The sequence below is a fragment of the Colobus angolensis genome, unplaced genomic scaffold, assembly GCF_000951035.1.
Source record: "Colobus angolensis palliatus isolate OR3802 unplaced genomic scaffold, Cang.pa_1.0 Scaffold606, whole genome shotgun sequence".
Classification (NCBI taxonomy): Eukaryota; Metazoa; Chordata; class Mammalia; order Primates; family Cercopithecidae; genus Colobus; species Colobus angolensis.
Window position 1 is genome coordinate 216919 of NW_012119666.1, and position 7941 is coordinate 224859.

Genomic DNA, 7941 nt, shown 5'->3' on the forward strand with positions numbered 1-7941 from the left:
ACATTGTTAGAGATAACTGTTGTTAGAGGTTACTCTTTTTATTCAATTCTACTACAGGCTCTAAGCAATTATTCAACTCCCTAACGTAAGCAGCTTTACCCTCTTAATATTAATGCTTTTACAAGGGAGGTAGTATATGATTGCTATTTGCAAGAGGACTTCTAGATTACCACCCAGATGAAATTTCTTTATATTTGTTCTAGTAATGTCATATACACCACACCACAATGATGATGTGCTGTGGTACTAAAGTGTTTTTCTAACTATTTTTCTTATACACTTTATAGCCCTTCTCCTTTCCTGACTTCACTATATTTTGTCGCTTTTAACTTGTCAAGCTTCATCCTCATTACTTGGATATCTCTACACTTAGTGTTAACACTTACAACAAACTTTACTTTGCCAAACTTCCTGGATTACACCCTGCTTGCAAGGGCCCATAAGCTATTAAAGAAACAACATTCTCTGTGTACAAAAGATTGTTGGCTTTGCTTACCCTTAGCCCCCAAATGGTACGCTTCATTTTTTATTAATACTCAGTATTAGATCCATTTTAACACCATCTTGCACTCCAAATTCCTGTTCCCCCAACTTCCATGGAGCCCCAAAAACATACATGTGAAATGGTAGCTGTATTCTCTGCCTATTTAAGCTGATACACTACACGACCAAGCTAAAAATAACAACCCCCTCAAAGGACTTGTCCTCCAACCCAAGAGACAACTGTAGACTCAAACACCCTGTTGTAGCCCCCTTTTTAAACAAGCACAACTTAAACATCAAGCTATTTGCCTTAAAGCAACAGACAACAAACATTACTCCAACCCCATGGGTGACATTTCTAAGCTCCTTTGCAACTACACCATAACCATAAATCACACCAACAGAAAATACATATCAAGGGAAAAGTATAATATGGTACCAGTTAGAATATAAGCTCCAGTCGATCTCAATGCCCCAAATCTCCAAAATATAAACTCTCATTTCTGTACAGATCACCCATCTCCAGACATTTGTTCTCACCTAACTCAATGGCAAAATTGAAAGGTTGCAAATTCCCCTAACAATTACCTACAAATTCTCACACTTAGCAACCCTAAATCTCAGATGTTTCCAGCCATACAACATATTCATTTGTTTAGGGAAAACAAAACCCACCCAAATGCAAATTGTAACATCTACACCTTACAGTCTCTTACAATTACTACGCTAGCTACTCAATACTTCTTCAGGTCAGAAGGCCAAAACACACTCCATTTCTTCACTGTAACTCTATTATCTTGCTTTAAATCTGAGGGACCTTGCTTCCTTTGCTGAACCAATGCCTATGTTTGTCTTCCAGCCAACTGGGCTGGAACACATACACTAGTTTACTTGGCCCCAGACACCCAAATTGCTCCTTCCAATTAGTCCTTCCCAATCATGCTTTACAGTTCTAGCAGGGCAAAATGGCCAATCCATCTAATTCCCTTACTCCCTGGCACAGTGATTGTCACTGGATTAGGTATAAGAATAAAAGTTATGAGCCTCACAACGCATACTTACCATATCCTCTCAATCGAACTTGCCACCGAGCTCAAATGCTTCTCTGACACCTTGGAAGTTCAGGTCAACTCCCTAGCACCAATTGTTCTCCAAAATTGCTGTGGCCTAAATCCGCTTATGGCAGACCAAGAGAACACATGTGTAGCATTTGAAGAAGAATGTGCATTTTTGTTAATCTGTCAGAAATATTGTGGGCTCATGTCAAAAACCTCAGGGAGCTACAGGCTGAAATTGAGAAAAAAGTGTCACAAGGATGGTATTAATGGGCATCTACTTGGAGATCGTTCTCCTGGTTGCTCTTATTCCTGGGGTCACAAACAGGCATTTTATTATTCCTTCTTTTCATCTCTTGCATCCTTAATTTGCTACTCAAATTTGTGTCTTCTAGAATACAACATATTCAAACCAAGATATTACTGTAGTGACGATATTGGCCACTAAAAAATCTCCATGGCTCTCCTTTGGATGCAGCAGGATAAAATTTTAGGCTGCAAATGCTGTTCCCTATTGGTCTCACAACAACTCTGCCAAATTTAACTCCCAATCCAAGGATTTAGGCCCATGTAATGTTACAATCCTTGGTAGGGACAACTCTATACCCCGGTCAGAAGGAAGCAGTTGGAAAATAAGACCTATACCCACAGGTCAAAAGTTTGTCATTGTTACTCTGTCAGGGAGGAAATGTGGCATCCCAGTTAGGGAAAGTGAGTCAGGCTGGCAGGAGCAGGTGAAAGCAAAGACATAAAGCAAATAAGCTATAACTATGTCTTTCTTCCTGCTTCCAGATATATATTCAAAAGTTTGTCATTGTTACTCTGTCAGGGAGGAAATGTGGCATCCCAGTTAGGAAAAGTGAGTCAGGCTGGCAGGAGCAGGTGAAAGCAAAGACATAAAGCAAATAAGCTATAACTATGTCTTTCTTCCTGCTTCCAGATATATATTGTCTTGGTAAATTCTGTTTCCCTCATGCCACTGGCCTAGATAGTCATCGCTCACATGTAAAAATTACTGGAATACAACTAAAGCAATTTCAATGCCTATATTAGAAGAGAAAAAACAGAAGCACCAAGATGACTGATTAGAAGCAGCTAGTGTGCACTGCTCTCAGGGAGAGGAGACAAAGTCGCAAGTAAACACTAGCTGTTCAAGTAGATCGTCCAGAAGGCCAAGCTGGGATTCATGATGGAAGCACTGGCTGCCCTCGGAGAACAGCAAAAAGCAAGGCAAGACAGCTGCCCACAAAAGTTTGGCACAGAACCAGGGGAGGCTACCTACCATAGGGAAAGGGTGAATGACTAAGAGCCCCTGGAGACCCACATTTCTGCCATGGACCTTTGCAATCCTGGGCACAGGAGAACTCTCAAACCCTGCCCATTCCCCTACACCCCATGCCCTCATGTCCACCTCCAGAATGGCACAGTCAACTGCCTGAAGTCTGGGAAGAGCCACCACTCAAGAACACATTGAGTTTCACAGTCCTTGGATACCTGATAAGCATGGCACTGGCTGTCACAGCTGGCCAAAAAGGTAGGCCAGAATCTCTCACGCATCCCAGAATAAGGGTTGCAACCATAGTGCTGAGGAGCAGACAGGCTTAGGGTCTTACCTCTGCTACACCAGGAGGTACCAGTGAAGCCATCCCATCACCACTTCACTACTTTAGCCAGTTGTAGTTCTGCATTTCTCTGAGAGGGAACTCCCAGAGGTAACAGACAAGCCCTTGGCCATTGCAGTTGCTGCGGTAACCACCCTTGCTTCCCCTAGGCTACAGAAGGAATGAACATCTTAATTGCTTTCATGTGCTTACTGTATGCTACAGTTACCATATGCAGAGGAGGCCAGACTATCTTCTGTGGAAACTCCTGACTCCCCTGCTCTTATCCAGGCAGGGCTCTCTGACTTGAGTTTGCAGCACAGCCACCCCACCTTCAGCTGATCATCGTGGATCCTGCAGCAGGTTCTGTAGTTCTCTGGGGTGGAGTTCCCAAAGTCAACTGACAGTTCCTCTGCCATGACACCTTGCCCTTGCTGCCCTTGGGCTGGAGGCATAACAAAGAGTCTGATTGTTTTGCTTGCACCTTCAGTACATGGCTCTAAGGAGAAGAGGTGAGACTGTCTTTCCCAGGAGCCCCTTTCCCCTCTGCTCTTCACCAGGCAGAGCCCCCCAGTTCGGGACCAGAACACAGCTTTCCCCTCCCTGTGTAATTACTCCAATCAGCTGTGGCTCTAGATTTCTCTGGGATGGAGCCACCCCCACTCAAGACCCCTGACAGGCACTCTGCCAGTGCCACCACCATAGACCCCACCACAGTTGCCCCAAGCTGGGGAGGCAACAAAAACGCCTGAGCTCACCCCAGGGCTGCAGTTCCCAGCTTGGGAGGGTGGAGCTGAAATATGTCGTTGGTACTCAAGTGAAAAGAGGAGGTCACAATGTCATATCATGGATAGGAGTGAGCTGCATGGACTCATGGGCTGCCATAGGAGTGGGGCTTGCCTTCTTCCATAAGGGCAACCCAGAAGAGGTGGGGCCTATAACCATGCTGTAGACTCTGCTTGAGGGATCCCCACAGCCTGGAATACCTAACAAAAGAAACATGCTGTCAGTGCCAGTGATTGGAGGGTGCACCCTCAAAGCCCAGTAGTGTGCCCAGAGAGAAGGTTACCTCTCCCACCACTGCACCAAATACCAGAGCTGAAAACACTATGAAATACAAAGGAGCCATGCAGCTGAGTAAGAGCCTATCTGTTACCAAAAGGGGTCTCGATCCAGACCCCAAGAGAGGGTTCCTGGATCTCAGACAAGAAAAACTTCACAGTGAATCCATAAAGTGAGAGCAAATTTATTAAGAAAGTAAAGGAATAAAGAATGGCTACTCCATAGGCAGAGCAGCAGCATGGGTTGCTCAACTAAGTATATTTACAGTTATTTCTTGATTATATGCTAAACAGGGGGTGGATTACTCATGAGTTTTCCGGGAAAGAGGTGGACAATTCCTGGAACTGAGGGTTTCCCCTTTTTTTAGAGAATATAGGCTAACTTTCTAACATTGCCATGATATTTGTAAACTGTCATGGCACTGGTGGGAGTGTCTTTCAGCATGCTACTGCATTATAATCAACATATAATGAGCAGTGAGGATGATCAGAGTCACTTAAGGAATGTGAAACATGGAATCAAAGGAATGACATCTGCTACCACAAAAACACACTTAAGCACATAAAGCAAGCATTATGAAACAACCATATAATAAAGTCTAAATAACAACCAGCTAACACAATGATAGGATCAAAATCTCACATACCAGTACTAACCCAGAATAATAAATGGGCTAAACACCCCACCTAAAAGATGTAGAGTGGTGAGCTGGATAAAAGACAGGATGCAACCATCTCTTAGTTTCAAGAGACCAATCTCACATGTAATGACACAATCAGACTGAAAAAAAAAAGGGTGAAGAAAGATGGACTGTGAAAAAAAAAAGGAGTTACTATTATTGTATCAGATAAAACATATTTTAAAACAATAAAAAATAAAGACAAGGAAGGAAATGCATAATGTTAAGGGGTACAACCCAACAAGAAGACTTATCTGTCCTAAATATATATTCACCCAACATTTGAGAACTGAGATTTACAAAGCAAGTTCTTTTTGGACTACAAAAAGACTAGAAAACCACACAGCAATAGTGGAAGAAATCAACACCCCACTGACAGCATAAGACAGAAGTCATCAAGGTAAAAAACTAACAAAGAACTCTAGATTTAAGCTTCACACATGACTCATTGGACCTAATAGACATCTGCAGAACACTTCACTCAACAAACACAGAATATACATCCTTTTCATCTGCTCACAGAACATATTCTAAGATCAATCACATGCTTGGTCACAGAACAAGTCTCAATAAATTTAAAAAAAAAAATGAAATCATACCAAGCACAATCTCAGACAAGGTACAATAAAAATAGAAATCAAGCCATCTCAGGGGTGATGCCCAAGATGGCCAAATAGGAACAGCTCCAGCCTCCAGCTCTCAGTATGAGCAAAACAGAAGACTGGTGATTTCTGTATTTTGAACTGAGGTATGGGCTTCATCTCAATGGGCCATGTCTGACAGTTGCTGGTCTGTGGGTGCAGCCAGACCAGCAAGAGCTAAAGCAGGGTGAGGCATCTCCTCACCTGGGAAGCACAAGGGGGAAGGGAATATCTTTTCCTAGCCAAGGGAAATTGAGACACACAACACCTGGAAAATCGGGTAACTACCACCCTAATACTGCACTTTACCAAGGGTCTTCGCAAATGGTACACCAGGAGATTATATCCCACACCTGGCCCAGAGGGTCCCACGCCCACGGAGCCTCCCTCATTGCTAGCACAGCAGTCGGAGATCTAACTGCAAGGTGGCAGTGAGGCTGGGGGAGGGCGCCCTGCCATTGCTGAGGCTTAAGTAGATAAACAAAGGCACCAGGAAGCTCAAATTGGGTGGAGCTCACCGCAGCTCAAGGAGGTCGGCCTGCCTCTGTAGACTCCACCTCTGGGAACAGGACATAGCTAAACAAAAAGCAGTAGAAACCTCTACAGATGCAAAAGTCCCTGTCTGACAGCTTTGAAGAGAGCAGTGGTTCCGCCAGCACAGAGGCTGAGATCTGAGAACGGACAGACTGCCTGCTCAAGTGGGTCCCTGACCCCTGAGTAGCCAAACTGACAGACATCCCCGACTAGGTGCAGACCAACACATCACACCGCACATGGCTGGGTAAACCCTGAGATGAAGCTTCCAGAGCAAGAATCAGACAGCAACACTCGCTGGTCAGCAATATTCTATCTTCTGCAGCCTCCACTGCTGATACCCACGCAAACAGGGTCTGGCGTGGACCTCAAGAAAACTCCAACAAACCTGCAGCTGAGGGTCCTGACTGTTAGAAGGAAAATCAACAAACAGAAAGGACACCCACACCAAAACCCCATCAGTAGGTCACCATCATCAAAGACCAAAGGCAGATAAAACCAAAAAGATGGGGAAAAAGCAGGGCAGAAAAGCTGGAAATTCAAAAAATAAAAGCGCATCTCCCCCTCCAAAGAAACGCAGCTCATCGCCAGCAATGGAACAAAGCTGGATGGAGAATGACTTTGATGAGTTGAGAGAAGACTGCTTCAGTTGATCAAACTTCTCAGAGCTAAAGGAGGAACTACGTAAGCAGTGCAAAGAAACTAAAAACCTTGAAAAAGGAATGGATGAATGGAAAACTAGAATAATCAATGCAGAGAAGACCTTAAAAGAACTGATAGAGATGAACACCATGACAAGAGAAGTGCATGACAAATGCAGAAGCTTCAGTAACCGACTCGATCAACTGGAAGAAAGATTATCAGTGATTGAAGATCAAATGAATAAAATGAAACACGAAGAGTAATGTAGAGAGAAAGGAGCAAAAAGAAATGAACAAATCCTCCAAGAAATATGGGATTATGTGAAAAGACCAAATCTACATCTGATTGGTGTGCCTGAAAGTCACGGGGAAAATGGAAACAAGTTGGAAAAAACTCTGCAGGATATCATACAGGAGAAGTTCCCCAACCAAGTAAGACAGGCCAACATTCAAATTCAGAAAATACAGAGAATGCCACAAAGATACTCCTCGAGAAGAGCAACTCCAAGACACGTAATTGTCAGATTCACCAAAGTTGAAATGAAGGAAAAAACGTTAAGGGCAGCGAGAGAGAAAGGTCGGGTTACCCAGAAAGGGAAGTCCATCACTCTAACAGCAGATCTCTCGGCAGAAACTCTACAAGCCAGAAGAGAGTGGGGGCCAATATTCAACACTTCTAAAGAAAAGAATTTTCAACACAGAATTTCATATCCAGCCAAACTAAACTCCATAAGTGAAGGAGAAATAAAATCCTTTACAGACAAGCAAATGCTTAGAGATTTTGTCACGACCAGGCCTGCCCTACAAGAGAGCCTAAAGGAAGCACTTAAGATGGAAAGGAACAACAGGTATCAGCCATTGCAAAAAGATGCCAAAAGGTAAAGTCCATCGATGCTAGGAAGAAACTGCATCAACTAACGAGGAAAATTACCACCTAATATCATAAAGACAGGATCAAGTTCACACATATCAATATTAACCATAAATGTAAATGAACTAGTGGTCCAATTAACACACACAGACTGGCAAATTGGATAAAGAGTCAAGATTCATCAGTTTGTTGTATTCAGGAGACCCATCTCACATGCAGAGACACACATAGGCTCAAAATAAAGGCATGGAGGAAGATCTACCAAGCAAATGGAGAACAAAAAAAAGCAGGGGTTGCACTCCTAGTCTCTGATAAAACAGACTTTAAACCATCAAAGATCAAAAGAGACAAAGAAGGCCATTACATAATGGTAA

The 7941-nt window shown here is 43.3% G+C and overlaps 1 pseudogene; it reads left to right on the forward strand.

The window, feature by feature from the left end:
- Nucleotides 1–1599: 1599 nt before the first annotated feature.
- Nucleotides 1600–1943, forward strand: LOC105527064 (annotated as a pseudogene).
- Nucleotides 1944–7941: the final 5998 nt, after the last annotated feature.